The following is a 6920-nucleotide window of genomic DNA, read 5'->3' as shown; positions in this document are numbered from 1 at the left end:
CTAAATTAATCTAAGTTAATCAATTCCATAATCTTTTACAATTTATTTCCAATACCTAGACCTTGTACAGATATAAAACCATGTTTCCTTCAACTATATTATAATAGTTATATTAAACTATACTTCTATTATANATTTTCTATTAAACCATTATAGAAACATTTTTAATTTATATAAAACCACATTCATATTATAATATTATAAGATTTTATTATACAACCGGTTATTATATTAATGTTACAGTACCTAAACCCTCATCATGTTATATACTATATATCAATAATATAATATATTATGATACATATTATCTCAAAATAATTTATAATGTTTCCTTAATTATAAAATTACTTGTTAAATTATTCATTTTTATAGAATGTTTGCTCCTAACCTTACCTCACTACCTAATTTCCTTGCTGGTTATATAACTAGCTTAAGAACTCTATATTTTTCCTAATCCTTCTCGTACCCCAATTGGTCACCGGAGAGAGAACAGATGTCTAACGCATCAGACTCACCTTCGACACCAACACATATGACTAGTCACAACTGACTGGACCAGGCCAGGGCTGCTCTATGATCACGGATGTGCGACTCTGGTTTTTAGGTTCTCTCTATCCTACCAACAGAGAAGGTTCCCAACAAGTCCCAAGTATTTTTTATTTGATTTAATATTATTATTTTTTTTCCTAATTCCCAAAGTTATACATCCCTCTTACAAAACCTGAGGCTACACTCAACCCATAATTTCCCATCAAATCAGTATCACCCCCAACTTATTCCAGCAACCAGATTCATCAATTTCCTTCAGAGCACATCATAACCAATATACATACAGGAATCATTTCCAGGATCATCAATTCAATGAAATTCAGTTCAGCAACACAATTCCAGGCAGATTATAACAATCACAATCAAACATAGAGAATGAACCAAAGGTTCAGAACATTCCAAGACCAAATACTTAAAACAGAGACAATTAAATATCAAATAATATATCACAGTTAAATTTAACATGCATAGAGCATTAAAACAGAGTTAAACAGTGTACAAACGCAATTCAACATATTTTCTCATAAATTCAGGAATTAATCAGAACAACAAAATACTTATATAGTTAGCTCCCCTTACCTGGAAATAAAGGGCAGCAAGCTCAACCCAAGCTTTTAGAGTGCCCCTATCAGTTAGGACACAGAGGAACTTACGGATAATCGAACGAGGGATGAATTTTAGCCTTTTTTGAGCTAGAATAAAAATGAGAACGAAAAGACAAAAACCGCATAGAGTTCAGGAATCAAAAAAAGATAAAATCTTGAACATGAACAGTGAAGAAGGAGAAGAGGGAAAATTTACTTACCGGACGAAACGAAGAAATATTCGGTGGGATTTGAAGCTCTTCGCACCAGGAGTAATTTGGCAACAAGAAATTAAAGATTGGTTAGCTCAATTTTCTGAAATGGTAGAGATAAGGCAGAGGAATTAGGGTTAGGGTTCTTAGAGAGAGAGTGAAATTCTACCGAATGGCAAAGTAGTTTCTGAAAACTAAACCCCCCCTCCTCTAAGGCTCAAGTGGCCTAGGGTTTGTTGGGCTGCGGTCTTTTGCAAAGGCCCAATTGGCTTTAAAATAAAAGGGCCCTTACAATTTGTAGCTAATTTCTAAAAGATTTGATATATTTAGTGTCGTATAATAATTAAAATGTAGAAAAAAAAATCGTATATATTTTAAAGTCTTTTTAAATTTAAGTATATCTACTCTATTAAACTTTTATTTCACTTTATTTTACTTTACAGGTAGCTAATTAAATTTAGGGATCCACAGATGTTTAAAGTGTGTATTACAGGGAAGATTATATATATATATATATATATATATATATATATATATATAAAGAACTTATAAATAATAATTAATTTAATAAAATGAAAATTTTATTAGGACCAAAATTAGACTTTTCAGATTTAGGTGTATTATATATTAAAAGTTTGAAACATGGGAGGTTCCGAAAGACACACGAATGAGCTAGTTTTGTAACTTTGTTTGGCGGGCAGTCCTAATCGTGCAACACGCTATTATGAGATGAATTCATATTCATGCATATTAATAAAGCAATTTGATTTGTAATTGCATGAGTGACATCAGTCTTGACTTTGTGTAGTACGTTTGATTTGAGTCAATTGTTGGCTCTCCGGCATAGCCAAAAGGTTAAACCTATCAACCCTTTCCGTCTCATGGTCAGCTTTCAAAATTGAATAACACGCTCCAACACATTTACGTAACTAAAAAAGAAAAATTAATACAACAGCTTATTACGTGTTTTTTTTATTAGTAATTTTATTTTATATTTAAAATTATGATTCATTTTAATTTTTTTATTTTCTTTTTATTAAATTAATATTCAATGTCTTTTAAATAGAATAAGTTTAGTTTATTTGTTAAATTGATGTTAATAATTTTTAGAAGTTTCATGTGTTAAAAATTAGAAAATGTCATATATCAAATTGTTTGGAAGATGTCATATGTTATAATTTGACACATGTCACATATTAAATCAAAGGGGTCAGAGAAGCTTTTTTTATGTCACTTAAATATAGATGGTATAGAAAGTTTTTACTTTCTATATTAATTATTCCAGAACTAGTATAAATTTCCTTACTCACTTTTTTTTTTCTGCTATAGATTCCTCTCTTGTTCTATCCACCTTAACTTGACATCTTCATCGTTCGTTGTGCTAGGAGGAGGAGTTGTCAATGTCAATGGGCTTTTTCTTCTTCACCTGTGATGATCACTCCTTTTCATTGTCACAACGGTTACTTGTATCCCCAATGTCGCTATGATGCAATTAGGAGGGGTGTTGACCCACCCTCCCTTGCGTGAGGGTTTCTCCTTCTTCCAGTCATGAGCTGCTGCTGCTTAAACTCACTAGAAGTGACGACTCGTCAGCGTCACCAGTGTTGAGTTTCTCCCTCCTTGCACTAGTGTTTTCTTTTTCTTTTTCTTCTTCTTCAAACATCACAAATCTCCACAAGTGCCGATGACCTTCACACACCACCGTCGTCGTTTGTCACTCTTGCAGCCAAAGCATCATCACACACTCGCCTCCACCCAACATATTCATCAACAACACAAATCACCTGTGCTCATATTTTGGTAACCCACAACATAGAGAACCTGAACCAGAACACATAGAACCTACAATCACTCCTTCATCAAATCTCCAATATTGCTCACCCTTTATCGTAACGAGTCATTTTTAAAGGTGCCACCGACGTTTTTCTCCTTTATTGGCTTGTGTGTGCTAGAGTTTTTTTTAGAGAGTTTGGAGAACATAATGACGAGAAGAACAACAACACGAAAAGGGTTAGGGGTATACTATGCCAGTTTTAGTGACGAACAGACATAGAAAAGTCTTCTAATATTACAAAAATGTCACTCTCCTACTTTCTATGTTAGTTATAGGTTTGACAGGTATAGAAAGTATTTTAATTTATTACAAAAATTTTACTGTCAAACTTTCTATGTTGGGTCTAGGTAACAACCATTATAAAAAGTATTCTAATTTATTATGAAAAGACCACCCTATTCATTTTTATACTGATTTTATTGATAATCATTATAGAAAGTCTTACCATAATTACAACTTTATCACTACATCACTTATTATGCTGAGTGGATTAGAATCGGCATAATAAGTTGTTATAAAATCATGTTTTTTGCACTAGTATAACAGATGACCGAGATTTTGACACGTGACACAACAATTCTTGTGTTTACTTCATTGTGAGTAATTATTTTGGTTGAGAATCTCAATTCAAGATGTATGTCGAGAAAGGATTACAGAGTAATTTAGATGGGATAACACCACTACTCAAGGAGGAAGTTGCCTTTGCTACATGGGAGGTAAAAGATGCTCAAATTATGTCTTGGATCCTTAGCATTATTAATCCTAAATGATCAATAATTTGTGGTCTTTTACAACTATTTCTCAACAAATGTGGGATTATTTGTAGCGCATTTATAGTCAAGACAATACCGCCAAGCATTTTCAGTTTGAAAGGGAGATAGCCAATTACACCAAAGGAAATTTGTCTATTCACAAGTATTTTCTGGTTTTCTAAATTTATGGTTAGAACACTATGTCATTTTATATGTTGTTTCAAAAACCTCACTCACAGCTGTTCAAGAAGTCTACGACACTAGTAAGCACGATTAAATTCTCATGAAACTTCGTTCTGAGTTTGAGGATGTCAGAAGTGCTTTGCTAAATAGGAGTCTTGTTTTATCTTTGGATACATGTGTTATGAATTTATTATATAAGAACAATGTTTACTTACCCAAGGATCCATGACTTATGATGTTACTCTTTATAAACATGCTCTCGTTGCATATGTTGCCCATAATAAAAGTAAAAGTCGTGATATACAACAAGTCCAATGCTTTTTTTGCTAACAATTTGGTCATATTGCTCATAATTGTCCTAAGAAGCTTTGCACCTATTGAAAACAACATGGTCATATCGTTGTTGACTACCTCACACGTCCTCTATGACCAACATAATGTCTTGTACAAGCCTTCCATGCCCCTACCATTGCACCCACTTATCCTACTACCCAATTTTCATCTAATATGGTGGTGTTTTCCAGCATGAAATGACTTAACAACGGGTATTTCCCACTCTCTCAACCTTAGGTATCCAGGGTATGTCCTCTAGTGCTTCTCACTCATAATTTCTTGATTTTAGTGCATCCAGTCACATGACAAGTTCCTCTGAAAATTTGCATAATGTACATTCTTATAATAGTACACATAAAATACAAAGTGTTGATGGTAATACTCTTTGTATTACTAATATTGGTGACCTAAACCTTCATTTTCAGAATATACTTCTCACCTGAATTTGCTTCCAATTTATTGTTTGTTGGTCAATTAGTGGACAATAATTATGATGTTAAATTTTCTCAATTTGGTTGTCTTGTGCATGAGTTGGTATCGAGGAAGTTGATCGCAAAATGGCCTAAAGTGGGACAACTTTTTTTAATGTAATAATTTTCTAAATCTCTATAAGGTTTGGCATGGAAAATCGAGTCATTCAAGTTCTAATGTTTTGTCTCACTTATTTAAAATTGGTTTGTTAGGAAATAAACAAGTTCTTCCTAGTACAACTTTTTCTTGTTCTGTTTGCAAATTGACTAAAAGTAAGATGCTTCCTTTTATAAATAGTGTTCTTCGTGCTTCATCTTGCTTTGAAATAATTCATAATTATGTTTGGGTGGGGTATGTCCCTTGTTTATTCTCATGTACGTTATAAATATTTTCACATTTATTGATGATTATAGTCATTTACTTGTATATATTTTCTTTGATCTAATGTAGAAAAGGTGTTTTCCATGTTTAAGAAATTCATGATATATGTTGAGACTTAATTCCAAACCAAAATTCAAACTTCCTACTCTGATTCTGCTAGTGAATACGTGTTTCATGAGTTTTAGGAATACCTTCAACAAACAATATTGTATCTTAACGTTTTTGTTCTAACACTCTTAAGCAAAAATGGAATTGATGAACGTAAAAATAGTCACTTGCTTGATGTGACCCGCTTATTGCTTCTTCAAGCTTTCGTTCACAAGGGTTTTGTGTGTTATGGTACAAGTTCGCATTTCTAAGAATGTGACTTTTCTATAGTCAATTTATGTTTCCTTGTCTTTCTCATACTTCAAATTATTGGTTATTTTTTTCACTTTTTCTATATTTTCTCTATCTATAAAACATTTCCAACCTAACATTAAATATATGGGACAACATCATCAACAAGTTTCCATTTCGCCTTCCAACTTTGATCTCCCATTTATGTTTGTACTAGTTGAACCACAACGGTCTGGTCGAATATCTTGAGCCCTCTATAGGTATTTGCTAGACATGTATGCTTCTTCTCATACTTCTTAACAACTTCTTTTTCTAGCATATATATTCCTAGTTATTACTCATAAGCTATTAAAGATATAAGTTGCGTATAGGCAATGGATGATGAACTTCAAGCTCTACAAGCTAACTTCACATGGGATAAAGCAGGCTCCCTAAGCATGGTATGACAAGTTTCATTCCACTCTCATTGGGTTCTCTTTTACACCGAATAAATATGGTTCCTTTTTGTTCATCCACCACACACCTATAGGCATTTTTCATCTACTTTTGTATGTTAATGATATGGTTATTACTATCTTGGATCAAGCATCCATCCAAGAACATAAACGACAATTACAAGTTTCATTACATATGAAAGATCTTGGATACTTAAACTATTTCCTTGGCCTTGAAGTTCAATCCACTTTCAATGGTGCATTTCTCCATCAAAATAAGTGTACCACAAATCTCATTTCTATGGCTAGTCTTCAATCAATTACTCTGGTAGATACTCCTCTTGAAGTTAATGTTAAATATCATCACGATGAGGGTGACCTTTTTTTAGTCCTTTATTATACCAATGACTAGTGGGTAGTCTTAATTACTTTATTGTTACATGTCCTGACATCTGCTTTGTTGTTTAGCAAGTGAACCAATTCATGCACTCTCCTCGTCATCTCCACTTGACAATGATTCGTTGCATAATTCACTATTGAACAGTACCTCTCAACAATTATAATAAAAAAATAATCATAATTTGAAATAGACATTATAATTCACTGTTATAGTAGACATTAATAATAAAAATTTCTTGAAAAATAGACAATAATAATCATACAAAAATTATGTGAAAAATAGACATTATAGATAATACATTGTAAAAATTATTCAAATTTATTTTTATAATCATAATAATAATATATTTTTATCATAAAAAAATGTGCACATATTTTTACCGTAGTTCTTTATAATTTGAATGAACACAATAATTGAGAATAAATATCTATTGTATATTTGCATTAAA

The 6920-nt window shown here is 32.2% G+C and overlaps 1 long non-coding RNA gene across 1 annotated transcript in view; it reads right to left on the bottom strand.

Moving 5' to 3' along the window:
• LOC111241994 overlaps positions 1-1411 on the bottom strand; it is a 2166-nt gene extending 755 nt beyond the window's left edge. The window contains exons 1-2 of the long non-coding RNA XR_002668415.1: positions 1355-1411; positions 1129-1241 (exon numbers count right to left, since the gene is read on the bottom strand). This is a non-coding gene — a long non-coding RNA (uncharacterized LOC111241994). The remainder of the gene's footprint in view (positions 1-1128; positions 1242-1354) is intronic.
• Positions 1412-6920: the final 5509 nt, after the last annotated feature.

Source organism: Vigna radiata, chromosome 7, assembly GCF_000741045.1.
Source record: "Vigna radiata var. radiata cultivar VC1973A chromosome 7, Vradiata_ver6, whole genome shotgun sequence".
Lineage (NCBI taxonomy): Eukaryota > Viridiplantae > Streptophyta > Magnoliopsida > Fabales > Fabaceae > Vigna > Vigna radiata.
Note: the sequence above shows the minus strand (reverse complement) of the source record. Positions and strands in the feature narration are given on the sequence as shown.